This window comes from Artemia franciscana, chromosome 4, assembly GCF_032884065.1.
Source record: "Artemia franciscana chromosome 4, ASM3288406v1, whole genome shotgun sequence".
Lineage (NCBI taxonomy): Eukaryota > Metazoa > Arthropoda > Branchiopoda > Anostraca > Artemiidae > Artemia > Artemia franciscana.
The window spans coordinates 38,302,778-38,329,943 of NC_088866.1; the positions used below are offsets into that span (position 1 = coordinate 38,302,778).

Below are 27,166 nucleotides of genomic sequence, written 5' to 3' on the forward strand. Positions count from 1 at the left end.
CAAAAATCATTGGTATTAAAGACAATATCATCGTCTTCACGTTCCATGGCATTCTGGCAGGAGATCTCTCTGCATGATTTGCAAGCCATAGAGCAATGCCAACCCGACTTCATACATAATTTGTATGTATTATGTATTACTTCATACTTTTCTAGGTGTGTGGAATATCTGAGTGACGGGTAATAGTATTAAGATGAAACTACTCAAGAACGCCCAAGAGTATTAAGTTGAAACTTGTAGGGAATGTCACAGCTTACAGGAGCACTGCCCAACTTTCAGAAACTGCAATGGAGCCGGAGATCAATAAGTCATCGCCAGAACCAAGACTGTTTCTTTGCACCTAAACCCCTACTGAAGAGGGTCGAAAGTGCTGTTTTCACTCAAATTTTGGAACCGATGATAGACACACAGCGAATGAAGCTTCGAAGATGCAGACGTGAGTGGCATGTCTTGAGGATGCACAAATTTTAAGGTGGTTGAGACCCTCTTTTTGAAGATACGATAACAGACTGAGTTTAGGTCTTCATTAATCTTGTGTCCACTGTCCATACATGGACAGTAAAGTACATTCTGTAGCACTAACTATATCCTCCTCTATGCTCGCCTTCAGGAAAACTTGAGAACTTCTTTGGAATGCGTTTTCCTTAAATATGCCTGTAGCATTTTCTTTTCCCAACGCCGTGTATATGGGAAGTGGTGTTGCAGTCAAGTAGTGCATGGCAGATAGGTTGGAAATTGCAGAGTTCAATTCCTAAACTAGTTTTCATCATGTGTATATCAACACTTATACCCCCTTGTTTGACTTCTGAAGAATAATATGTCTCGTTGGAACCGCAAATGGCATGAAAAAAAAAAAGAACGAATAAGTCAGTATCAACTACCAAAGTATGAAGAATACTAGACTTCTCAACAGCAGTTGAGAGTCAACTGCTGTCTGTCTGTTGAGTCCTCAACAGACAGGAAAGTCAACTCTCCGTGAATCACTTCGATCCACCTTTCACATAATCTTTTACCGAGCTTTTGGATGACCCTCGTTTTATTTTGTTGTTGGGTTGAAATTCGTCTCTGGGCATTTAAAGATATATATCTGCAGTAAAGACCCTTTCGTTAAATTTCGCACGTGTACTTTTTGTCTGAACTTTTGTTGCAGGTTCTCCATCGCATCCGCCAAAAACTACTTTAGGGTATGGGTCTCGAGTTTCACAAATGCCAACAAACGCTTCTAATGCTATTGAAAAGCTGCTTCTAATGAAGTCTATGAAGAAGATTTCCGCCATCCGAAACGTGAAGGTGGGACCCTAGCAGTTCTTTTTTATTTGAGCTCATGCAATCTACCTCTCAACAAGCTTCAAATAAAGCTTTTGCAAGATAATGCTTTTTTGGTCTCCTCGTTAACCACTCTTCATCGAAGAGTGACGAAGTAAGAGCGTATAATTTGTGTTTGAAGCAGTCTCTTTCTGGTATGATTGAGCGTTTTGCAATAGCCAAGAGCCTCTGGAAGATTAGGCTGAAATATGTGTGCTTCATATCCGGCGAGCCAGTTCTCTTGACTGTCATAAGGGTTACTTGTGATTTCTTTCTGAAAACACAGTCCTTCACTGACTTGTCGACCATACTATTAAGTAGACTAGGATTTGCCACTAATTCTAGACTTAGGGGCGCGAAATGCCTAGGGGCGCAATAAATATTCCTCTGTAAGATCTTTATCTCACCAAAAACCGGACTGGCGTGCCTCTGGAAGATTAGGCTTGTTTATATATGCTTCATGTCCGGTGAGTCAGTTCTCTTGGCTGTCATAAGGGTTACTTGTGATTATCTTCTGAAAACACAATCATTATTTTCTTGCCAAAAACTGGACTGGTGTGATTCATCGTCAAAGTGCCAGGTTCACTCCGTCGGCACGCTGCCCATTCAAAAAAAAGTGATTTTAAAACAACACAGGAATTACGCATTCGATCCAGCCCTGCCATTAAGAATCGATGTTTAGAGACTCTTCCGTGTTTGATTCCAAGAGAGCCGTTATTCCATTTACTAAATTCTCATTCCTTCACAATGTTTGAATAAGTTTGACTTTGAAGCATTTTTATGACACGGAATGTGTCTTCATGGTCCTTTTTTTGCCTTCAGAGCCCCGTCACCTCTTGTTCGCTAGTCCAGTTTTTTTTTTTTTTTTTTTTTTGTAAGTACCTTAATAAGATAATTCACTTGAAATGCAAGCAGCACACGACGCAACTCAAAGATTTCGCTGAAATTCTGTCGTTCCGCCAACATTAGTAAGGACTCAGGATATTTTAAGACTCCTCATAAATTTCTGTTCTGTGACCAGGTCAGCTGACAACCCAGCCCACCTTCTGAACGCTTTATCGTGTGAAGGCCATCATCATAAAATATCTGTATATTTCAGGGTGACTAGCGAAAAGCTTGTCCATTTTTTGAAGGAATCTTCTCACAGTCTTTGTATACTGGTTACGACCTGCTGTTGCGAGATAGGGAAGCAAGCTTTTTACTGGTATTGGCTGACATGATTTCAAAGGTCAGGGACCAATTACTGAGTTCAGTTGATACTGATAGAACATTATTTTTTTTATTCTTTATTTATTTTTTGTACGCCACCGATAGCACCATAATTATTATTTCTTCCGACAAATTCTTATTATTTATAGTTTTCCACCCTCCCCCTCGCACTTTGAGGGCAGACTTTACAAGTATGGCAAAAAAATCTGATACCTGTTACCAATCCTGGTACTCACAGAGAAGACGTTTTTTTTTAATTATTACGATTTCCAGTTTTTGCTTTTGCCACTCAATAGCATAGGTGTCAATTTGTGTCAATCTGTTGTCAATTTGTCTTTTTTTTTGTTATCCAAGACCAAGAAAACTTTAGAAAGGATAGCTTACTCGCTAAAATAGGACATGTCATTGATTTTTGGAGATAACCCCTGGAATTTCTGAAAATATCACTATTATACTGGTGATGGACCATTTTTAATTCCATTTCCTCATGCTACGACCCCGTTAACCCTATAGAAGACATCTTTTCCAATGTGTTATTGTGTAATGAACTTTGAGCCTTTTCCCCTCTCATCGGCACTTTAAGGGCAAATTTGACTCATTCTGCCTAGGAGCAGCGATGCCTATCTTGGATAACCTAATAAGCGTGTTTTTGTCTATCAAATGCTAAAAAAATCATTTTGCTGCAATTTGTTCAAGGTTCTCCCCTTTTTCTGTCGTATCTTCATTGCAGTAATATATTTCGCGTCGTTTTATTCAAACAAGAACTATATTTTCATTCACCGAATCTTCATTTACTATACAGAGAAAACAAAAAGATCTTGCAGAATTTTAAATTTTGTTAAGTCACACATCAACTACGAAGAATGATTTTACTAAGGTTAGGAAGATATATGATTTAAAAGATGCAAAAAAGAAAAAAACATAACAAATGCATATAAACAAATTGTTCATACATTTTAACAAAATTTTGGTACCCCCATCCCCCGAGCAGAAACTCTGGCTACGGCCTTGTTCACAGGCCTTAGAAATTCATAGTGGAATCACTGCTCTTCAGCAGTCATGATGGTTGTCTTAACCGCAAAGGATGTTATGTAGAACCGAGGGAATATTAGAACCGCAATGTGTCGACGCAAATCAGTAATAAAATCGGAAGAACCTTGTCATTTATTGAACGGACTGTAATACATAAGCGCTGTAATTATATCTAAGATAAGTTTTTTTAGATATAATTATATTAGATATAATTAGATATAATAACCCCTTTTCTCAACGTGCTGTTATAAAAAATTTAAATGTAAAATGTAGGTGATCGTGGGATAAGCCTTATTTTTGTTATCGCCTTGAACATAGTATTTGAAATGAAAGTAAAGAACGACCGCAACAAAAAACTTGATTAACTTAATACCAATTGAAATTGGACCTTCCAAGAGTTTTACTGATGCTGCAAACCCTACCTTTATGTAACTGGTACTAATTCTGTCAAGCGAATCGTAGACCTTTAGTTTAAAGAGCAAGTATTTTTTTTCATTTCGCCATAACATGAATGTCCCTGAAATAATAATTACTATGATAGTATTCCAAAGTTATGCCTTCCGCTTTGTGTGAACTTCCTGGTGATTCATATTTCCATCGAAAATATTCTATTGAGTATAAAGCCAGTACTCTCGCTTAATCTAAAATGTTGTTTAAAATTTTGGGCGAAATCTTCCCGATCAGTTACTGATCAATTGGAATTGCGTATCTTTAATCCTAATTTCCTTCATTCAAAGCCATGTGATTTGGCCTCAGCCATGATCGGTTGTTTTTTTTTTTTTTTCAGTCAAACTGCGATGGTTTGATCATCTCTTACGCTGCTACCTAGTTTTGCTGCAATAATACTATGCGATTTTGATCCATCATTCACTGCGTGAAAGAGACAACTTTTTACTGTTAGTAGGTCTGGAGACAGACTCTTATAGAGAAGGTTAATGACCTCCCTCCTCTGCCAGCCAGCTGGCACAAGCATAAGTAAGTGGATTTAATGGACTAGTGTCCTCCTGTGTCGCAAACCCAAATCATAAAGTGACTTTGCAGTATATAGATGCTATGAAGAACATTTAATTTATGATTAGGCTTATGCACTTTTTCCTTAGACAAGTAGTCTTTTAATTAAATATAGCTAAATTTGTTTTTTTATTCTAAAACTGTCTATAAAATTGAGGATATTAAATAGTCTTCTTTGTCACTTTTACTGTGTGACCTTGATCTTTACCGACATTGGTTCCAGGTATTTCACCACTCTTGGATGTAGCTTTTTCGAGTTCTTGGTAGACTTCATCTCGATTTGAAATGCCACCGAATGTCAGTACCTGAAAATAATTAAATAAATTTTTGATCGAGGAGTAAGCTTGACACTTGCTCGTCAATAAAAAAATATACCCAGAATTTTTTTAGGGGGTGAGAGGTGGAGTTTACAGAACAAAGCTTAAAAAAACAGAAAAATTGTTTACAATCATTTTTCTATTTTACGAGTAGGATGAAACTTTGGAGTGTTAAAACCCCCATAAAAAACCCCCTCTTGGATACGACCTTAGTACGCGCAGAAAATTTTTCTGGTGGAATGTGCTCGGATAGGCGAAATTTTTCCAGGAGAGGGTATAAACGATTGTTGTTTGCAACTATGTTATATTTAAATCAGCATTTTGTTTGAAATGTTAATTTAGCTATTTGATCATAATTTTAGGCTTTCCTTTTCATGTGGATACATTTAAAATTGCAATGGCCAATAGAATTTCAGCCAAATTTTTTGGGAAATTCTTGAAAATTTTGTTATGGAAATAACATTATTAATGCAAGGATACAAAAATTTTGCTTGTTTTGATTATCTAACAATTTCTGCCAATACTTTCTTCTCATTGGTTTCTGACAAATGCAAAAACCGAGGCAAAGAAGAAATAACTGGGAAATTCGAAGCGCGTAATACGAATTCTCACTTGAATTCACATACATCTACCACTATCAGCGGAACTGAAGTTATATACAGGTGCATCGACACTCAAAGACTTTAAGCTCTATAACTTCGAGTTGAATTTGCTCAATATATGCCAAAAGACAAAATCATGGCACATGAGCTAGAAGTCACGTAATCTAATCGTTTAGGTTGTGAAACATCCTGTAATCTTGCCTCGGTATACTACGTAGCATGCACGAATTGATGTCTAAGCTTTATGTTTTCTTTATGCTCTTTTCTTTGCGTAAGGGAGGGAGCGACTCGATTTTCTCCATGCATTTATTGGATCTTCAAAACGTTTCAACTACACTTGAGATGGTATTTCTAGATGGTTAATTTTTAGCTGAAAGTATTGTGCTAAGAATGTATGTTGCTCTCAAAGGGCTTAAAAGTAAGTGACGTAAGGAGAGAAATAATTCATGGAAAACGAGATAAAAGCAACGAAAAGCTGTATGAAAAGGAATTCAATAATATTAATCTTTATCCCCTTTTTTCGGGTTTTATTTTTGAAAAGTACTTTGAGAAAAAGGGAACATTATCTAAGAAAAGACAAGGTAATTTGTCCTGGCTTTATATTCTCTGTCTTTATAATTTTATTCTTCTTATATTTTTAATGCATGTGATGGCAAGGAAACAAGCATTTATAATTTGTAAAAATTGAAAATAGTTTTTTGAAGGTTTGGTGACTGAACAATGAAAGAATAGAAAAATCAAGTGGTCAAGATGAACAACAACATGGACCTTAATGGATGTGTTTGTTTGTTTTTTTTCCTATAGAGGAACAGGAGTGTATATATTTCCCAGAGCATAATGGTCTCAAGGCGTTTCATTTGCCCCTTGTCCTCTCCTATGGGCACTCTTGGAGAGCAAAGAACATTGTTCAAAACAGTGCTCTGGCGGAAAATAAGATCGAAAATTGGATTAATGCTCCATTTTCTTTCTTTCTTTTTTCTCTCAGGCCGTGGATCCTTTTCACACTTCCTAAGGTATTGTATCCAATGATCTGTTTTTGTCGTGAAGATTTTCTTCACTTAGGAACATAGTTTCTATCCACGCTAAAGAGCAATTTAATGAGATGCTGTGAAAGCTTTGTCAATTGCTAAGGGTTTTTTCTACTCTCAAACCAAAATGCTTCGTTTATATTTTCATTCTAACAGGTGTTATTGACTGACGTTGCATTTTTTCGAGCAGAAATGCATTCCTGATATACAAAAATGAGCTTACAAAAGTGAGATAAGCTTAATTTTCTTGCGAAAAACAGTGATCAAACTGAAGGTCACAAACATTATTCTGGAAATCCTTATGTTCACCCTTCAATTGGGGAATAAGGTGTACATTCCAAGTCTCCGTGACAGAAGGAACACATTTATGAAAGATTGAATTTGATCAGTTCAGCTGTTCTTGAGATAGCCTCTTTAGCCCTATTGAAAGGGCAATATTTTTCGTTTTAATGCTTTGCTTTATCCTTTTTTTGCTAATGATAGCGAATACTTTCTTATGAAAAAGAGAAAAAAAATAGCTATCTGTGTTTTAGTTGATGGAAAACAGTTGACTTACAAATATATTAAAAACCATATCTGCTAGGGAGTTTTTCCTTGAGAGTCTATGGGATCTTTCGCATCTTGTGGAAGACGAGTATTTTAGGGTTACATGCTTGTCATATTTTATTGTTTTACTGCAAAAAACTGCAAGCATTATATTTCCAGTTTTTTTTATCTACCTTATTGTATCTAAAGCTAAAACAAAGAGACAGAGAAAGAAAAAAGGAAAACCTACTGCTGTTCGTATTAAGTGACAGAAATAGATGGTAGTAACGTGAAAGTGTTGTTGAAATTAATTAGAGGAATCATTGTTTTGTTTATCGCTGAATCCGTTTTATAAGTCATACCCTCTGTAGATCACCAGTTATCGTACAAACAGCATACGTCCTTGGGCTTGGGAGTGCCAGTCTAGGAGAATTGTTTCTGTTAAAGGATGGAAAAATTTGCTTTTTTTGTGTAACTTCGACTTAGATTATCCTTTCTTTTTCTTTTCATATTTGCCAAACTTTACAATCCGTTTTGATTTGAGAATTAATTGGCATTTTAAGTTTACTTGAGAATACTTATGGTTTCAAAAAGTGCGGTTGAAAAATAATAGTGCACAGAAGTGCTTCATTTAGGTCGTTTTTTTTTCATAAAATTGTAACTCGATAACTATTTACATAAAGCAAAGTTTTCGTTTTATTTAAATTATTGAAGTTTTCTTAGACTCATAGCTTAGAAAGTTTTGGTATAAACATGGCTACTATAGAAATCACACCAGCAATCAACTTAAATTCAGGCGTGGTTGAACATTTGGGGCATCCTTAAAGCATAATATTATGTTCAGTAGCAATTCTGCTTATTGCTATACTGCTGCCAGATCATAATTAATCCTGTTTTATATTTTGTTTGTTACTTATCGGTTATATAATAGACACTATAAAATTTCGACACAAGAAACTATAGCAATGGTTAGTTTACGCATATAATATATGCTATGCTTTACCCCCATCCCCCCGCCCCCTAGTGTGCCAATATATAGCCCAAATTTGTTTCTAAACTATTATAAATTCATCATATTTTATTTCATTTCATTAGCATTAATCGAACTTCACTTCCCGAGTGTCTATTTTATAACCGATAAGTACCGTTTTATTTTTTGAATTTCAGAAAAAGAATGCTGCTTTCGAAGTTCTCAAAATTTCCTATTATATTGCTAAAAAAGAACCAGCTTAACCCTCTGTCGTACATTAGTCAGCAACAAGCGTTCACTTTTAGAACAGTTCACTTTTTCGCTTTTATACCCACTTTTATTAAGTATATGAACATATTAAGATTTAATCTTATATTATTAAAGGAGCAATAATTTTAAATATGCATATTTATCTTCAGATTTTTTCTCAGAGACGGCACTATGATTTTTCTGAAAAAGGCATACTAACATTTTCTGTTGCAAAAAAATGATCTAGATAGACCACAATTTTGTGATTTTTTTTCTTTCTCTTAGCCCCCTAATATTTTCATAAGTCGTCTGTTGACTGAAACTAGAAACCCCCTGAAGGTTGAAGGCCTTGAAAGTAGAAGGATTTTCAAAACGCAATTTGTTTTGCCGACAAATGGGTTGATTCCAGATTTTTTAGAGAAAGACATTGCTCGTTATTGTAAGATTGTTCGTTTTCCGGATTGAAAAAAAAAAAAAAAAAAAAAAAAACAACAAACAATTTAGATAGGTCACAACCTTAGGAAAATCTCTTTATGGACTTAATTCATTTTGGAAAAAAATTATTTCATGCCGGACGCCCAATGCCGTAATGGTCTTACTTCCCATATTGAATAAAACAAAATGAAGTTAAGGTGTTTTATGAAAAATATTAAATAAAACTATCTTTCTTTTCACTGAGCAAAGTTTGGTTTCCTAAAACTAATAGCTAAAACACTTTGTTATTTCTTATATTCAGGAAAATCAAATTACGTTACACTTGAAATAGTTATTGAACTGTGAATTATAAAATATCTTTAATCCTTTTTTGTATAACCCTGAATTTGCTAAGCCCTACTTTGGTATGAAAGTAAGCAAGATACTTTAATCAGTAACCAAAAGCCTCTGTTAGACTGAGTGACTTTTTAATTTAGCTAATGCTTCATTTGACATAAGAGTAAGATAACGCTAAACAAGTACGTTATATTCTGACAGTTTATTGTTGCGTAACCGTTTCGTTATCAATCCCACTTGCCACATATTCACCGATCAAGTTTCTTACTTTATTTGGTTCCTTTGTTGAAATTTCAATGACCATCCCTCCTCCAGGAATCCAAGGATACTGATTACCTTTCTCGAGTTGAAATATGGAAGATAATGGGATCACAATGTTCTTTTCAGGGTGAGATTTGCTTTTCTCGAAACAAAGATGCCTGGAAATAATCCATTAGGGAAAATTGAAAACACAATTACTTCTACACCAATATTACTTCTAAATCAAACGTTGAACTAACTGCCCACATTCAGCCTATATACATATTTATTTTCGCTTCACACGCACACACACACACATATATATATATATATATATATATATATATATATATATATATATATATATATATATATATATATATGTTACCGTGACCCGTGATCATATATATATGTTAACCGGTGAATGTCCGAACCTTTTTTTTCATTGGATTTAGTCAACGTTGCCAGTCAACTTTTTCGGTTTTATGCAAAGTTTGATTGTGACAGTTTAAGTTAGATTAGGTTTTTAAACCATTTCTGAGATTTATAACCACATTTAACCTAACCTAACTTTAAGTTTAACATCAAAGCTTGCATAAGACTGAAAACGCGAAATCGCAAAGCTAATTGAATCCAACCAGAGAAAAAAGGAATCCCGGACATTCAACAGTGATACATTCATAGAGTGGATCCCCCTCTACCAAATTCCTTGAACAAACTCCAACCGATTTGACGTGTCTAGTTATAGTGCGAATATCATTATAAAATGTACTAAGTCTTATTTTCTTCTTCAATGATTTCTTTTCCATTGACGAAATTTTATTCACTGTAAGTCTATCTTTTTATTCTTGAATGATTCTATTTCTGTCCTATTTTTAGAAGAAGAGGATGCATTCATTTCCATTTTTGAAAGTTTTAAAACAAGAGAATCTAATCTTGAACTGATAGATTTTAGGAAGTAAAAGCACGTTAAATATCAGGGGAAAAAATTGACAAAAGTAAATGTGATGAAACACGAAGCGTATAACATTTTTCAACTTTGATATTAACTAGGCTCAAATTTTTAGTTGGTGATAAGGCTTCAAAGACAGTGTATTTGGAAAAATATTAATGTGGGATATATTATGAACTGTAATGGATCCCTATTTTTCTTGTTTTTTTAATGTTAAAAACAAGCAAGAACTAATTAAGAAAAAATTATCTGTTTAAAGTGAAGAGCAAAACTTTACACCTTAAACAAGCACCAGTTTCAAACTTACTTAATAAAGTATAGTTTTTTTTCCAAATTATTGGAGGGTAGCAACTCCCCCCCTCTCAACGACTCCACTATGCAACGACAGTGATGGAAAGGCTGGAGAGAGGAAGATAGTGGGAACTTATCTTTGAGGCCTATGTCCCTTTGTCCTCAGATCTATTTCAAAACAAAAAAAGTTCATTTTATGAAATCCTTTCTGTCTTTGTCGAGCGCCGATGGTGTTGTGCTTGTCTTTTGATCTAACTCTAACAAAACTCTAAAAACGGAATTTTGACGCTAATAGATACATCAAACAAAATCAGATTTTTATGCTGATTTTAAATACATAAGTTTTATTGAATTTAGTCTTTACCATCAAAAGTTACGAGCCTAAGAAAATTTGCCTTATCTTGGAAAATAGGGCGAAACACTCCCTAAAAATCATAGAATCTTAACGAAAATCACATCGTTGTATTCTGCGTATCATAAAACCCCACTGTAGAAGTTTGAAGCTCCTATCTACAAAAATATAAATTTCGTATTTTTGCTAGAAAACCGATCTTGGGTGCGTGTTTATTTTTTTTCTTTTCCCCAGGGGTGATCGTACCGACCCAGTGTTCCTAGACTGTCGGTTCTAGTGCCCTTTTCAAGTGACCAAAAAAATTGGAGGGCACCTAGGCCCCCGCCCACGCTCATTTTTTCCCAAAATCAACGGATCAAAATTTCGAGATAGCCATTTCGTTCAACATAGTCGAAAAACCTAATAGCCATGTCTTTGGGGACAACTTACTCCCTCACAGTCCTCGGAAAAGGGGCCACAAGTTACAAAGTTTAACCATTGTTTACACATAGTAGGCCTAATGGTTATTGGGAAGTGTACAGACATTTTCAGGGGGATTTTCTTGGTTGAGGGGGGGTTGATGGGAGGGGCTTACGTTGGAGGATCGGTCCATGGAAGAATTTCTCATGGGGGAAGAAAATTTCCATGAAGGGGGCACGGGATTTTCTAATATTAATTAAAACAAAAAACAATGAAAAAATAAATATGAAAAAGTTTTTTCGATTGAAAGTGAGGAGAAAAATTAAAACTTAAAACGAACAGAAATTATTAAGCATATGAGGGGTTCACCTCCTCTTAAATACCTCGGTCTTTACGCTAAAGTATTTTTAGTAATTTCAACTATTTATTCTGCGGCCTTTGTGATTCAGGGGTCATACTTAAAGAATTGGGATAAAATTTAAGCTTTAGTGTAAAGAGTGAGGTATTAACAAGGGAGGAAACCCCCCTGATACACGTAATAATGGTATACGAATATAAAAGTTTGTTACGTAAGTTAATTCGTAAGTTACGTGTATTTTTGACTAATAAAAGCGTTCGTAAGAAATTATAAGTTCTAACTACCTTTTTAAGTGACCAAACGATTGGAGGGCAACTAGGTCTCGTCCCCCACCTCATTTTTCTCAAAATCGTCCGATAAAACCAAGAGAGAGCCATTTAGCCAAAAAAAATATGCAAATTTCATTTTAATTATTCATGTGCGGAGAGCCAAAATAAAAAAATATATTAATTTAAAAACGTTCAGAAATTAAATAAAAAAACAAGTTTTTTTTTAACTTAAAGTAAGGAGCGAAATTAAAACTTAGAACGAACAGAAATTACTCCGTATATGAAAGGGGCAGTTCCCAACAGTGCTTCCACTTTTAGATTTCAATTTTCTCGAATTTTATATCAATTTTCTCTAAAATTCCCTGTCTGTAGGTCTGATTTCTCCTATTTTTCTCCCTAGAAAACGGGATATTTTGTCTTATATTTCCATACAGTCTACACGAAAAAAAGAGAGCGCAGCATCAAATTGTTATTTTTACTTTAGATAAGGATATATATAACATCTTCTACACTACCAAGAACACATAAAACAGTTAATTAAGTGTCATCTCAGCGTTGTCATATCAGCGTTTGTCTTCTTCTTGAGGCCAGCGAGAGCTTTTGGTATGCTGACAGTTGATGAAGTTTTATCTTCGTTTTTCAACCAGTAATTGACTCGAATTAGTGAAACCAGTGTGACATTCTCGACACTATTTCGGATATCTGTTTTGAGTAATTTAAGGAGACTAAACAAAGGCTCAGATGGCACATTGCTCAAAGGCAAAGAGAATGTCAGTGATATGCACTTCTGCAATTCCGGGTACTTGATTTCGCCACTACGAGTGAGTCTTCAGATTAGATATCTTCATCCAGTACTGCTCAACTGAAAGGTCTTAAACTTGGGCATCTCCCAAATGAAGCTCTAAAGTTATAAGGAACTCAATTAACTGGTGGTGTAGTGCCAAAGAACATTTTGTCGCAAAATGTTTGCAGCTTTCTGTTTACTCAGAGTGACGCCTACACCACCAGGGCCCGGTCTTTTGGAAACAGTTCTCTCAGGAGAGGGACCAGGCTGTCTGCAAGACTTAATGGCAGATGATGTTCTGCCAAAAATAAGCAAATGCGCTGTTCAATTTCTTTGGAATTACTGCCCACGTAGTCAGAAGTGTTCAATGCTGCCACTGCCAACCTTTGTCTCAATTTCATTGCTTGCTTTTATATGCTGCTTGGTCAGAGTATGCTTGGTCAACTTTAATTTCCCACAATATTCATACTTCAAACTGAACCTACAGTGTGGGACTTAAGTATTTTTCTTTGACTTGCTTGACACTCTTTTCTCTATCCAATTTTTCAACATTAGTAACTGAAGCCACTTTTCAACAGACTTCTGTTCGCCGTTCTTATTATCCTTACTATACCCCAGATTTGACTGAAAATCTTTACTTTACCCCAGATTTCCCTTTATCCCTAGATTCAAAATAAGTATCCATAAAAGAAGTGATTTCTTCCTAAAATAGGGTAACCTCCTTCGAAGTGGAAGCCCTGGTTCCCAACGCCCCGATAACACCTAGTTGGAGGGGTGCTTCGCGCCCCCCCAAGCCCCCCCGCGCGCGTAAGTCGTTACGTGCCATATTAGTTACGCGCCATTGTAGTTATGTCCCTGTGTCCCACCTGTGAATATAGATAGATTTATATATATGTTTCAAACTACGTAAAAATTGCGAATATACAACATTCTTGGCTTTCCCATTGTCTGTCCATATACAAAGCCGTATGTACTAATAATGACGTCATATGCAAACGCTCTTTTTACAAACAAACAAACATGCATACACACAACTCGTTTTTATATAGATAGATAGATAGATAGATACAATACAAATTAACTGCGTAAAACTTGCGAATATACAACATTCTTCGCTGTCCAATTGTCACTGCATATAAATAAATTGTCAGGTTTACCGACCCTCGAACATGCAACGTACAATTGTCCATGGGAAAAACAATCAGTATTGAGATCTATACCACATTTTTCTAATGATTGACCTTGAGCTTTGTTAATGGTGATTGCAAATGCTAATCGAATTGGGAATTGCAATCTTTTAAATTGAAAAGGCAGATCCGTTGGAATCATGGGAATGCGAGGAATAAGAACAGCCTCACCCTCAAAAGGCCCTGTCAAGATTGTGGCCTCTATTAGGTTTTCCATTGTTTTTTTTTACGGCAAGTCGCGTACCATTGCAAAGCTTTGGTGGGTTGATATTTCTTAAAAGTATTATTGGTACGCCTATTTTTAGTTGTAGCACGTGTGGTGGAAACCCTGAAAGATCCACAGAATTTAAAAATTCAGATGGATAATTAACCGCTTCATTTGGTTCCAAAACTGTGTCGACTGACTTGTAAAGGACTGCCTGGTCTCGAATCTTGGTCAAAACAATATTGTTGATTTCGTGGACGTCTATATTTTTGGGTGCGAGAATCGCTCTTTCACTTAGCCATTTATTATTTTTATGATTTTTTAGAATATTCGGAAATACTTTTTCAATCAATTCATTTTTAGACGTCACTAAATTACAGAAATCAGCAGGTAGTTGTATACGTCCTGAAATTGAGTCTACTGGGAGCTTTCCGTTTCCCATTGCCAGCAATTGATCTGAAAATGTTTGACCAGAGTCATCGTTTTGCAATCGGACACGCATATTTGTAGTTAATTTTAATGTTTTTACGTGTGCCCATAAATTAGAATTTTTCAGGCAAGCATTCATTTCGTCTGCAGGAGTTGATCTAGGTATTATAGGTAATGTTTGCCTGAAATCTCCCGCAAGCAATATTAATGTGCTGCCAAAGGGTTTCGACTTCCCTCGCAAATCTTTCAAGCATTGATCCAGAGCCTCGAGCGATTTTTTGTGTGCCATTGTGCACTCATCCCAAATAATAAGTTTGCATTGCTGCAATACTTTACCCATCCCAGATGATTTGGAAATATTGAACGTGGGAGTTTCTGTAGAATGCAAGTTCAGAGGCAATTTCAAAGCGGAATGAGCAGTTCTTCCACCAGGCAGCAATGTTGCGGCTATTCCGGACGACGCAATTGCCAACGCTATATCATTTTTTGATCGAATTGATGCCAGAATCAGTTTTATCACAAACGTTTTACCAGTACCTCCTGGCGCATCCAAAAAGAAAATTTCACCAACGTTGTTATCGACACAATGCATTATCGTATCATAAATGTCTTTTTGTTCCGACGTTAACTTGGAAATGTTATTTTGTACATACGACAATAGATCACTCGTACTGTAACTTTGTTCACGATCCAATTCTACACATGTCGAAACAGCAGCGATAAGGTTAGGTGAAGGCATTCCCAAATCCTGAAGAGGTTTGTTTGCCATACGTACGCACAAATCTTCTATAACAACTAAAGTGTAGTTATAAATTTCTGATGTAAAATCAAAAGTCATATCTGACGTCTCTAACTGTTTTCGATGGAGTATATCTTCGGACATTTTTGACTTATATTTTCCCCATAACTCTGTAGGAGCTGATGGAGAGCAAGTTGTTTAAATGATGCCAAACAATGCACGAATTTGACTTGGGGTTGACGTTTCGCACGCGTCATTGATGCAGTTATCCCAGTGTTGGTCATTCTCCAATAAATTCAGAGCTTGGCATGCACTACGGTAAGTGTCATGTATAGTACCATTTACAGTCCTCAAATACTCAAAGGATGTCGGACCGGGCACATTCACCAAAAGCAGGCGTAGAAAGAAGCATTCATGTTGATTGGGGTGAACAGTGTAGAGTCTTCCTATCGTGGTATCTTTGAAGATGGTAGGTTGGCCGTCGACTGACTTACCCTGTTTTCGACGTTCAAATACTTTATTTTTAGTATTCCACGTGTAATACGAAGGCACTTCAGTATACAGCAGTTTTTTTGCAAAAGAATCATTTTTGCAAAGCGAAAAGAAAGCGGTTAACTTTGTATCCGGTGGATTCAGGGCTCTTTGTTGCACGTTGGTTTCCGAGAAATAAACACACGTTGACCATTCTGTAAATGTACCGCTAAGTGAACAACAGCTGGACTACGTTCATGTATCGGAAATGAAAGAATTCGCCAAACAGCTTCATTACTGCTTATGTATCTTCCAGCCTGATATTGTACGATTTCGTCGATATCTTTGATTTCGGGCTGCAAGCCAAAAACTGCCATGTCACTGCCTTTGTTGACGTATTTACATATGTATTTGATTGCCTTTACGGAGTTACAGTATTCAACGTTTATGTGTGCATTAAATGTTTTTGATAATAATGGGGAATATGGAACAACCCACTGGTTATCTACTTCGATGGCGGTACCGTTACGCTTCTTTATTATTGCTGTTTTACCACCATCTTCAGTAGATCTTCTTCTATATTGTGGGTAACCATCATTGCCAGTAATTGTGTTGGATACTAAAAGTCGAGGATATTGCTTTGTGCACCTTCCTTTGGCCATGCATGGTGAATTTTCGTTCAGTGCACCGCAAGGTCCATGTATCATATTTTTTACAATAATATCATGTAACCCCTTATCGACATTTTCATCAGGTATTTCAGCGGAAATCACATCATCAATTTCGTTCGAAGTAATTTTTTTATGTAGCCAGATTAGTATATGTGCGTGTGGCAAACCTCGTTTTTGCCATTCCACTGAGTATATCCAGCATCGCACTGACCCAAACACTTCAAGTTTTACTATGTAGTTTATCAGTGATTTCAACTTTTGCCGGAAGATACGGGCCGTAATGTCATGTCTATGAACCGCCGATTGTCCTTGAAGTAAAAGCTGCAGTATCTCGTCCCAAGATTGATTACATGTAAATGTAATAAATAAATCTGGACGACCATAGAGACGAACATACGCAATAGCATCTTGAGCATATTCATGCATATGACGGGGACTGCCAGCATATGACGAAGGTAAAATTGTTAATCTTCCAACGTTTGTGATATTACCGTCATTTATAACTGCATCTCGCAAATGAATGTATTGTTCAGAGTGGAGCTTGGTCTGATTCAGGCGGATATATAGCAAACGTTCTGATTCAATTTTAGCATACATATCACCGACGAATTGGTGAAACAATTCACGGCATTTTAAAATATATTTTCTTCATCCTGCCGAATCATTAGTCTATAGGAATAATAATGCATTGCACTGCATTTCTTATTCATTTCTTTGTTAGTGGCTGGATTCATCAATTTAATATTAAAGTGATAGCCGTCGGCTCCATCCCAAAAAATGATAGGATATTGTAGGGCATCGTAGCATCGATGAGTTTCAGCAATTCTCAACAACTGAGCGTTTCGCTTATGAAGAATAATATCTCAAGGTAAAAACTGATCACCGACCATAACGATTGCCACTTCGTCGATAGTTGGAGCATTGTATCTACGCACATGTTGGCCAGGAGGCGTTTTGTCAGCGGAAATAACAATTTTATGTGTATCAGTAGGCATCAAATCGATGGCTGTTTTGAACAGACGCACTAAATTATTATTTTCGTGGAAAAGATGTTGCAATTGGGAAACGATAGTCCTTTCAACGTTGGGAGAAATTTCGCAACGTGCATTCAATTCAGAATTTCTATCACTGATGAAGTACAATCGTAAAAATTTATGATTCTCGCCTGAGAATGGTAGAAGGGACCCTGCTCTATGATAAATTTGTCCTTTTACTTTAAAAGTAGACATAAATTGATCTGGATTTTCGATTTGGGCTCCAAACGACGTCATTTGGAAACATGAGTTATATTTTCTGATTTTTGACAAAAAACGCTTAGATTCTGACGTAGTTCCAGTAAGGAAAGTCTTCAATGGCTCTGGTGGTGCAGCCAATAGAGGAAGTTTAACTTTTCCTGAGGCGCAACACATTCCCATTGTTTCACCATTGAATTTCAAGGCCTTGCAATAGGAACAAATTTTAGACATAGTCCCGATTTGAACACATCCACTCAAGCTATAATCATCGACTGGGCTGTACCTGAATGCCAGGCGATAACTTTCAGGTTGCTCTGATTCCTCGGCACGCTTTCTTTTGGCATTAGTTTTTATATATATAGATAGATTCGGTCGTTATTTGTGTCCCGGTGTCCCTGTCTGTAATTTCTCTTTGAGTGTCCCGGTCGTCATTTATATTCCCTGTTTCCTGGTGTCCTGGTCGTCATTTGTGTCCCGGTGTTCCGGTCTGTAATTTCATCAGTTGACAAACATGACGTCGTCATAACAAACATGACGACAACTAACTTCATGACGACATACAGCTCAATCCTAATGACGTCAGTCGATAGACAGACAAACAACTTATTTTTATATCATTTTCAGTTTTGATATGTTTTGACTCTCGCTGTCCAGGTGGATCTTCATCTAACTGCGCGGTTTTGAGTTCTTTAGCCTCAAGCCTGTTTCCTTGCTGTTCTTTTGATTCCTCGGCACGCTTTCTTTTCTGACTTTCTCTATCAGCAGCAAGTTTTTTGGCATAGACTCTTTGAGCATCTTCATCGGCTTTTGCCATTATAAGTTCATCAGTCATTTTAAACTTAAACATTAATAGATTTCTACGTGAACATATATGTCTTAAATATCTTTAATGACGTCACCGTCAAGCAAAAATGACGACAACTAACTTCATGACGCCAGTCGACACAGAAACATGACGTCACCTGATCCACAGACAGAAAACTTATTTTTATATATATAGATAGATATAATTCTAAAATTGTCAGGTAATTTTCTATTTTGAAATAAAAACTAAAAATTATTGCTCAGACAACATAAATATTTTTGATATTTACATAATAGCTTTAGTGGTTCTGGACTGAAAACTAAATATGCTAATCAAATTGGGAATTGCACTCTTTTAGGTTGAAAAGCAGATCCATTGGAATCATGAGAATGCGTGGAATAAGAAAAGCCTCACCCTCAAAAGGCCCTGTCAAGATTGTTGCCTCTATTACGTTATAACAGACATAACACGTCATTTGTGTCCCGGTGTCCCGGTCTGTAGTTTCGTTAGTCGACAAACATGATGTCAGACGACAAACAACTTCATGACGACATACAGCTCAATCCTTATAATGACGTCAGTCGACAAACATGACGTCAGTCGACACACAAACATGACGTCAGTCGACAGACAGACAAACAACTTATTTTTTTTTTGTAGTTTTTGCCTTTTCTTAGTTTTTTTAGTTTTTTAGCTTTTTTATTTTTTTTATTAGTTTTTAGTTTTTTTTGTAGTTTTTGCCTTTTTTTTCTCTTTGAGTGTCGTCATTTATTAGTTTTTTCCTTTTTTTTTTTAGTTTTTTATTGGTTTTTACCTTTATTTTAGCTTATTTTTCAGTTTTTTCCTTTTTTTTAGTTTTTTTTATTTTTTATTTTTTTTAGTTTTTTACCTTTTTTTAGTTTTTTTAGTTTTTTAGCTTTTTTACTTTTTTTATTAGTTTTTAGTTTTTTTTGTAGTTTTTGCCTTTTTTTTAGTTTTTTCAGTTTTTTTTTTAGTTTTTTATTGGTTTTTACCTTTATAGTTTTTTTAGTTTTTTAGCTTTTTTATTTTTTTTATTAGTTTTTAGTTTTTTTTGTAGTTTTTGCCTTTTTTTAGTTTTTTCAGTTTTGACGTCACCTGATCCAGTTTTTTCACGTGACGTCACCTGACACATCCATCCATCCATCCACAGACAACTTATTTTTATATATATAGAAGATAGATATCTATATATATAAAAATAAGTTGTCTGTCTGTGGATGGATCAGGTGACGTCACCTGAAAAAACTGGATCAGGTGACGTCAAAACTGAAAAAACTAAAAAAGGCAAAAACTACAAAAAAAACTAAAAACTAATAAAAAAAATAAAAAAGCTAAAAAACTAAAAAAACTAAAAAAAGGCAAAAACTACAAAAAAACTAAAAACTAATAAAAAAGCTAAAAAACTAAAAAAACTAAAAAAAGGCAAAAACTACAAAAAAACTAAAAACTAATAAAAAAAATAAAAAAGCTAAAAAACTAAAAAAACTAAAAAAACTAAAAAAAGGTAAAAAACTAAAAAAACTAAAAACTAAAAAAAACTAAAAAAAAAGGAAAAAACTGAAAAATAAGCTAAAATAAAGGTAAAAACCAATAAAAAACTAAAAGGTGACGTCAAAACTGAAAAAACTAAAAAAAGGCAAAAACTACAAAAAAAACTAAAAACTAATAAAAAAAATAAAAAAGCTAAAAAACTAAAAAAACTAAAAAAAGGCAAAAACTACAAAAAAAACTAAAAACTAATAAAAAAGCTAAAAAACTAAAAAAACTAAAAAAAAGGCAAAAACTACAAAAAAAACTAAAAACTAATAAAAAAATAAAAAAGCTAAAAAACTAAAAAAACTAAAAAAAGGTAAAAAACTAAAAAACTAAAAACTAAAAAAAACTAAAAAAAAGGAAAAAACTGAAAAATAAGCTAAAATAAAGGTAAAAACCAATAAAAAACTAAAAAAAAAACTGAAAAAACTAAAAAAAAGGCAAAAACTACAAAAAAACTAAAAACTAATAAAAAAGTAAAAAAGCTAGAAAACTAAAAAAACTAAAAAAACTAAAAAAACTAAAAAAAGGTAAAAAACTAAAAAAAATAAAAAATAAAAAAAAACTAAAAAAAAAGGAAAAAAACTGAAAAATAAGCTAACATAAAGGTAAAAACCAATAAAAAACTAAAAAGAAAAAAAGGAAAAAACTAAAAAAATTTTCATCTAAAAAACTAAAAAAAACTAAAAAAGGTAAAAACTAAAAGAACTAAAAAAGAAAAAAATAAATGACGACACTCAAAGAGAAAGCGACCAGGACAAAAGGAATGTTCGATTAGCAATCAACAAAGCACCGGGACACAGGGAGTATAAATGACGACCAGGACATAAGTAAAAAAAAAAATTAACAAAACTAAAAAGAAGGTAAAAACTACAAAAAAACTAAAAGAAAAAAAAAACTAAAAACTAATAAAAAAACTAAAAAATCTAAAAATCTAAATAAACTAAAAAAGAAAAAAAAAGGACAAAAATAAAGGAGAAAAACAAAACTAAAAACGAATGTATATACAGACCGGTACACCGGGATACAAATGACGACCGGGACACAGGGAATATAAATGACGACCGGGACACAGGGACACAACTACAACGGGGACACCGGGGGAAACAGGGGGATATAAATGACGACCGGGACAAAAAAACTAAAAAAAAAAAACTAAAAACTAATAAAAAAACTAAAAAATCTAAAAATCTAAATAAGCTAAAAAAGAAAAAAAGGAAAAAAATAAAGGAGAAAAACAAAACTAAAAAACGAATGTATATACAGACCGGGACACCGGGATACAAATGACGACCAGGACACAGGGAATATAAATGACGACCGGGACACAGGGACACAACTACAACGGGGACACCGGGGGAAACAGGGGGATGTAAATGACGACCGGGACACCGGACAGGGAATGGTCGATTAGCAATCACCATCACAAAGCTCAAGGGCAATCATTAGAATCATGAGGTATAGATCTGAATACAGATTGTTTTCCCATGGACCATTATATGTTGCATGTTCAAGAGTCGGTAAACCTGACAATCTATTTATATGCAAAGACAATGGGACAGCAAAGAATGTTGTATATTCGCAAGTTTTACGTAGTTAAAACCATATATCTATATATATAAAAATAAGTTGTCTGTGGATGGATGGATGGATGGATGTGTGGATGGATGTGTCAGGTGACGTCACCTGAAAAAACTGGATTAGGTGACGTCAAAACTGAAAAAACTAAAAAAAGGCAAAAACTACAAAAAAAACTAAAAACTAATAAAAAAAATAAAAAAGCTAAAAAACTAAAAAAACTATAAAGGTAAAAACCAATAAAAACTAAAAAAAAAACTGAAAAAACTAAAAAAAGGCAAAAACTACAAAAAAAAACTAAAAACTAATAAAAAAAGTAAAAAAGCTAAAAAACTAAAAAAACTAAAAAAACTAAAAAAAGGTAAAAAACTAAAAAAAATAAAAATAAAAAAAAACTAAAAAAAAGGAAAAAAACTGAAAAATAAGCTAAAATAAAGGTAAAAACCAATAAAAAACTAAAAAAAAAAAGGAAAAAACTAATAAATGACGACACTCAAAGAGAAAGCGACCAGGACAAAAAACTAAAAAAAAAGGCAAAAACTACAAAAAAACTAAAAACTAATAAAAAAAATAAAAAGCTGAAAAACTAAAAAAACTAAAAAAAAGGTAAAAAACTAAAAAAACTAAAAACTAAAAAAAAAACTAAAAAAGGTAAAAACTAAAAGAACTAAAAAAGAAAAAAATAAATGACGACACTCAAAGAGAAAGCGACCAGGACAAAAGGAATGTTCGATTAGCAATCAACAAAGCACCGGGACACAGGGAGTATAAATGACGACCAGGACACAAGTAAAAAAAAAAATTAACAAAACTAAAAAGAAGGTAAAAACTACAAAAAAACTAAAAAGAAAAAAAAACTAAAACTAATAAAAAAACTAAAAAATCTAAAAATCTAAATAAACTAAAAAAGAAAAAAAAAGGAAAAAATAAAGGAGAAAAACAAAACTAAAAAACGAATGTATATACAGACCGGTACACCGGGATACAAATGACGACCGGGACACAGGGAATATAAATAACGACCGGGACACAGGGACACAACTACAACGGGGACACCGGGGAAACAGGGGGATATAAATGACGACCGGGACAAAAAAACTAAAAAGAAATAAAAACTAAAAACTAATAAAAAAAACTAAAAAATCTAAAAATCTAAATAAGCTAAAAAGAAAAAAAAAGGAAAAAAATAAAGGAGAAAAACAAAACTAAAAAACGAATGTATATACAGACCGGGACACCGGGATACAAATGATGACCGGGACCCGGACACAGGGAATATAAATGACGACCGGGACACAGGGACACAACTACAACGGGGACACCGGGGGAAACAGGGGGATAACCTGACAATCTATTTATATGCAAAGACAATGGGACAGCAAAGAATGTTGTATATTCGCAAGTTTTACGTAGTTAAAACCATATATATATATATATATCTATATTCACAGGTGGGACATAGGGACACAACTACAATGGCGCGTAACTATTATGGCGCGTAACGACTTACGCGCGCGGGGGGGCTTGGGGGGGGGCGCGAAGCGCCCCCACCAACTAGGTGTTGGGGTGGCGCGAAGCGCCACCCCAACAGCTAGTATATATATATATATATATATATATATATATATATATATATATATATATATATATATATATATATATATATTATTAGTTTTATTAGTTTTTATTTTTTTTTTGTAGTTTTTGCCTTTTTTTATTTTTTTCAGTTTTTTTTAGTTATTAGATTTTTACCTTTTTTTAGTTTTTTTTAGTTTTTTAGCTTTTTTAGTTTTGTTTCTTTTTATTTTTTTGTAGTTTTTACCTTTTTTAGTTTTTTTCTTCTTCTGTATTAGTGTGAAATAATTCAGACGTCATATGCGAACAAACATGACGTCACCTGATCCATCCACAGATCCACACACAGACAACTTATTTATATATATATATAGATACTAGCTGTTGGGGTGGCGCTTCGCGCCACCCCAACACCTAGTTGGTGGGGGCGCTTCGCGCCCCCCCCAAGCCCCCCCGCGCGCGTAAGTCGTTACGCGCCATAATAGTTACGCGCCATTGTAGTTGTGTCCCTATGTCCCACCTGTGAATATAGATATATATATATATATGGTTTTAACTACGTAAAACTTGCGAATATACAACATTCTTTGCTGTCCCATTGTCTTTGCATATAAATAGATTGTCAGGTTATCCCCCTGTTTCCCCCGGTGTCCCCGGGGGAAACAGAAAAACTAAAAAAAAACTGAAAAAACTAAAAAAAGGCAAAAACTACAAAAAAAACTAAAAACTAATAAAAAAAGTAAAAAAGCTAAAAAACTAAAAAAACTAAAAAAACTAAAAAAAGGTAAAAAACTAAAAAAAATAAAAATAAAAAAAAACTAAAAAAAAGGAAAAAACTGAAAATAAGCTAAAATAAAGGTAAAAACCAAAAAAACTAAAAAGAAAAAAGGAAAAAACTAAAAAAAATTTTCATCTAAAAAACTAAAAAAAACTAAAAAAGGTAAAAACTAAAAGAACTAAAAAAAAAAAAATAAATGACGACACTCAAAGAGAAAGCGACCAGGACAAAAGGAATGCTCGATTAGCAATCAACAAAGCACCGGGACACAGGGAGTATAAATGACGACCAGGACATAAGTAAAAAAAAAAACCAACAAAACTAAAAAGAAGGTAAAAACTACAAAAAAACTAAAAAGAAAAAAACTAAAAAAAGACAAAAACTACAAAAAAAACTAAAAACTAATAAAAAAGCTAAAAAACTAAAAAAACTAAAAAAAGGCAAAAACTACAAAAAGAACTAAAAACTAATAAAAAAAATAAAAAAGCTAAAAAGCTAAAAAAACTAAAAAAAGGTAAAAAACTAAAAAAACTAAAAACTAAAAAAAACTAAAAAAAAGGAAAAAACTGAAAAATAAGCTAAAATAAAGGTAAAAACCAATAAAAAACTAAAAAAAAACTGAAAAAACTAAAAAAAGGCAAAACTACAAAAAAAACTAAAAACTAATAAAAAAAGTAAAAAAGCTAAAAAACTAAAAAACTAAAAAAACTAAAAAAAGGTAAAAAACTAAAAAAAATAAAAAATAAAAAAAAACTAAAAAAAGGAAAAAACTGAAAAATAAGCTAAAATAAAGGTAAAAACCAATAAAAAACTAAAAAGAAAAAAAGGAAAAAACTAAAAAAAATTTTCATCTAAAAAACTAAAAAAACTAAAAAAGGTAAAAACTAAAAGAACTAAAAAAGAAAAAAATAAATGACGACACTCAAAGAGAAAGCGACCAGGACAAAAGGAATGTTCGATTAGCAAATATATCTATCTATATTCACAGGTGGGACATAGGGACACAACTACAATGGCGCGTACATATGACGTCTGAATTATTTCACACTAATACAAAAGAAGAAAAAAAAACTAAAAAAGGTAAAAACTACAAAAAAAAACTAAAAAGAAAAAAACTAAAAAAGCTAAAAAACAAAAAAAAACTAAAAAAAGGTAAAAAACTAAAAACTAAAAAAAACTGAAAAACTAAAAAAAGGCAAAAACTAAAAAAAAACTAAAAACTAATAAAAAAACTAAAAAAGCTAAAAAACTAAAAAAACTAAAAAAAACTAAAAAAAGGTAAAAAACAAAAAAAAACTAAAAACTAAAAAAGAAAAAACTAAAAAAAAGGAAAAAAACTGAAAAATAAGAGAAAAAGAAAACTAAAAAAATATTAATAAATATAAAAAATATAAATATAAATATAAATATAAATTAGCAATCAACAAAGCACCGAGACACAAATGACGACCGGGACACAGGGAGTATAAATGACGACCAGGACATAAGTAAAAAAAAAACTAAAAAAATGTTAAAAAACTACAAAAAAACTAAAAACTAATAAAAAAACTAAAAAAAATATAAAAATCTAAATAAACTAAAAAAGAAAAAAAAGAAAAAAGGAAAAAAATAAAGGAGAAAAACAAAACTAAAAAACGAATGTATATACAGACCGAGACACCGGGATACAAATGACGACCGGGACACAGGGAATATAAATGACGACCAGGACACAGGGACACAACTACAATAGGGACGCCGGGGGCACAGGGGGATATGCCCCCCCGCGCGCGTAAGTCGTTACGCGCCATATCAGTTACGCGCCATTTTAGTTGTGTCCCTATGTCCCACCTGTGAATATATATATATATATATATATACTAGCTGTTGGGGTGGCGCTTCGCGCCACCCCAACACCTAGTTGGTGGGGGCGCTTCGCGCCCCCCCCAAGCCCCCCCGCGCGCGTAAGTCGTTACGCGCCATATTAGTTACGCGCCATATTAGTTACGCGCCATTGTAGTTGTGTCCCTGTGTCCCACCTGTGAATATAGATAGATTTATATATGTGTTTCAAACTACGTAAAAATTGCGAATATACAACATTCTTGGCTTTCCCATTGTCTGTCCATATACAAAGCCGTATGTACTAATAATGACGTCATATGCAAACGTTCTTTTTACAAACAAACAAACATGCATACACACAACTCGTTTTTATATAGATAGATAGATAGATAGATACAATACAAATTAACTACGTAAAACTTGTGAATATACAACAGTCTGTTCCGAAATACAACTAACTTCGTAAACTTGAGAATATACAACATTCTTCGCTGTCCAATTCTCGCTGCATATAAATAGATTGTCAGGTTTACCGACCCTCGAACATGCAACGTACAATTGTCCATGGGAAAAACAATCAGTATTAAGATCAATACCACATTTTTCTAATGATTGACCTTGAGCTTTGTTAATGGTGATTGCAAATGCTAATCGAATTGGGAATTGCAATCTTTTAAATTGAAAAGGCAGATCTGTTGGAATCATGGAAATGCGAGGAATAAGAACAGCCTCACCCTCAAAAGGCCCTGTCAGGATTGTGGCCTCTATTAGGTTTTCCATTGTTTTTTTTACGGCAAGTCGAGTGCCATTGCAAAGCTTTGGTGGGTTTATGTTACGTAACAATATTATTGGTACGCCTATTTTTAGTTGTAGCACGTGTGGTGGAAACCCTGAAAGATCTATGGAATTTAAAAATTCAGATGGATAATTAACCGCTTCATTTGGTTCCAAAACTGTGTCGACTGACTTGTAAAGGACTGCCTGGTCTTGAATCTTGGTCAAAACAATATTGTTGATTTCGTGGACGTCTATATTCTTGGGTGCGAGAATCGCTCTTTCACTTAGCCATTTATTATTTTTATAATTTTTTAGAATATTCGGAAATATATTTTCAATCAATTCATTTTTGGACGTCACTAAATTACAGAAATCAGCAGGTAGTTGTATACGTCCTGAAATTGAGTCTACTGGGAGCTTTCCGTTTCCCATTGCTAGCAATTGATCTGAAAATGTTTGACCAGAGTCATCGTTTTGCAATCGGACACGCATATTTGTAGTTAATTTTAATGTTTTTACGTGTGCCCATAAATTAGAATTTTTCAGGCAAGCATTCATTTCGTCTGCAGGAGTTGATCTAGGTATTATAGGTAATGTTTGCCTGAAATCTCCTGCAAGCAATATTAATGTGCTGCCAAAGGGTTTCGAATTCCCTCTTAAATCTTTCAAGCATT

The 27,166-nt window shown here is 34.1% G+C and overlaps 1 protein-coding gene and 2 long non-coding RNA genes across 3 annotated transcripts in view; 1 reads left to right on the plus strand and 2 right to left on the minus strand.

The window, feature by feature from the left end:
- Positions 1-27,166, minus strand: part of LOC136026395 (protein DENND6A-like) — a gene marked incomplete in the record, with an annotated part of 240,547 nt that overhangs the window by 16,207 nt on the left and 197,174 nt on the right.
- LOC136026393 (uncharacterized) lies at positions 4,670-9,522 on the minus strand. Its single transcript, XR_010617280.1, has 2 exons — positions 9,288-9,522; positions 4,670-4,862 (listed from the first exon to the last, which is right to left on the minus strand). It is a non-coding gene; the product is annotated as an uncharacterized LOC136026393 (long non-coding RNA).
- On the plus strand, positions 19,620-22,759 carry LOC136026394 (uncharacterized). Its single transcript, XR_010617281.1, has 2 exons — positions 19,620-19,681; positions 20,033-22,759. It is a non-coding gene; the product is annotated as an uncharacterized LOC136026394 (long non-coding RNA).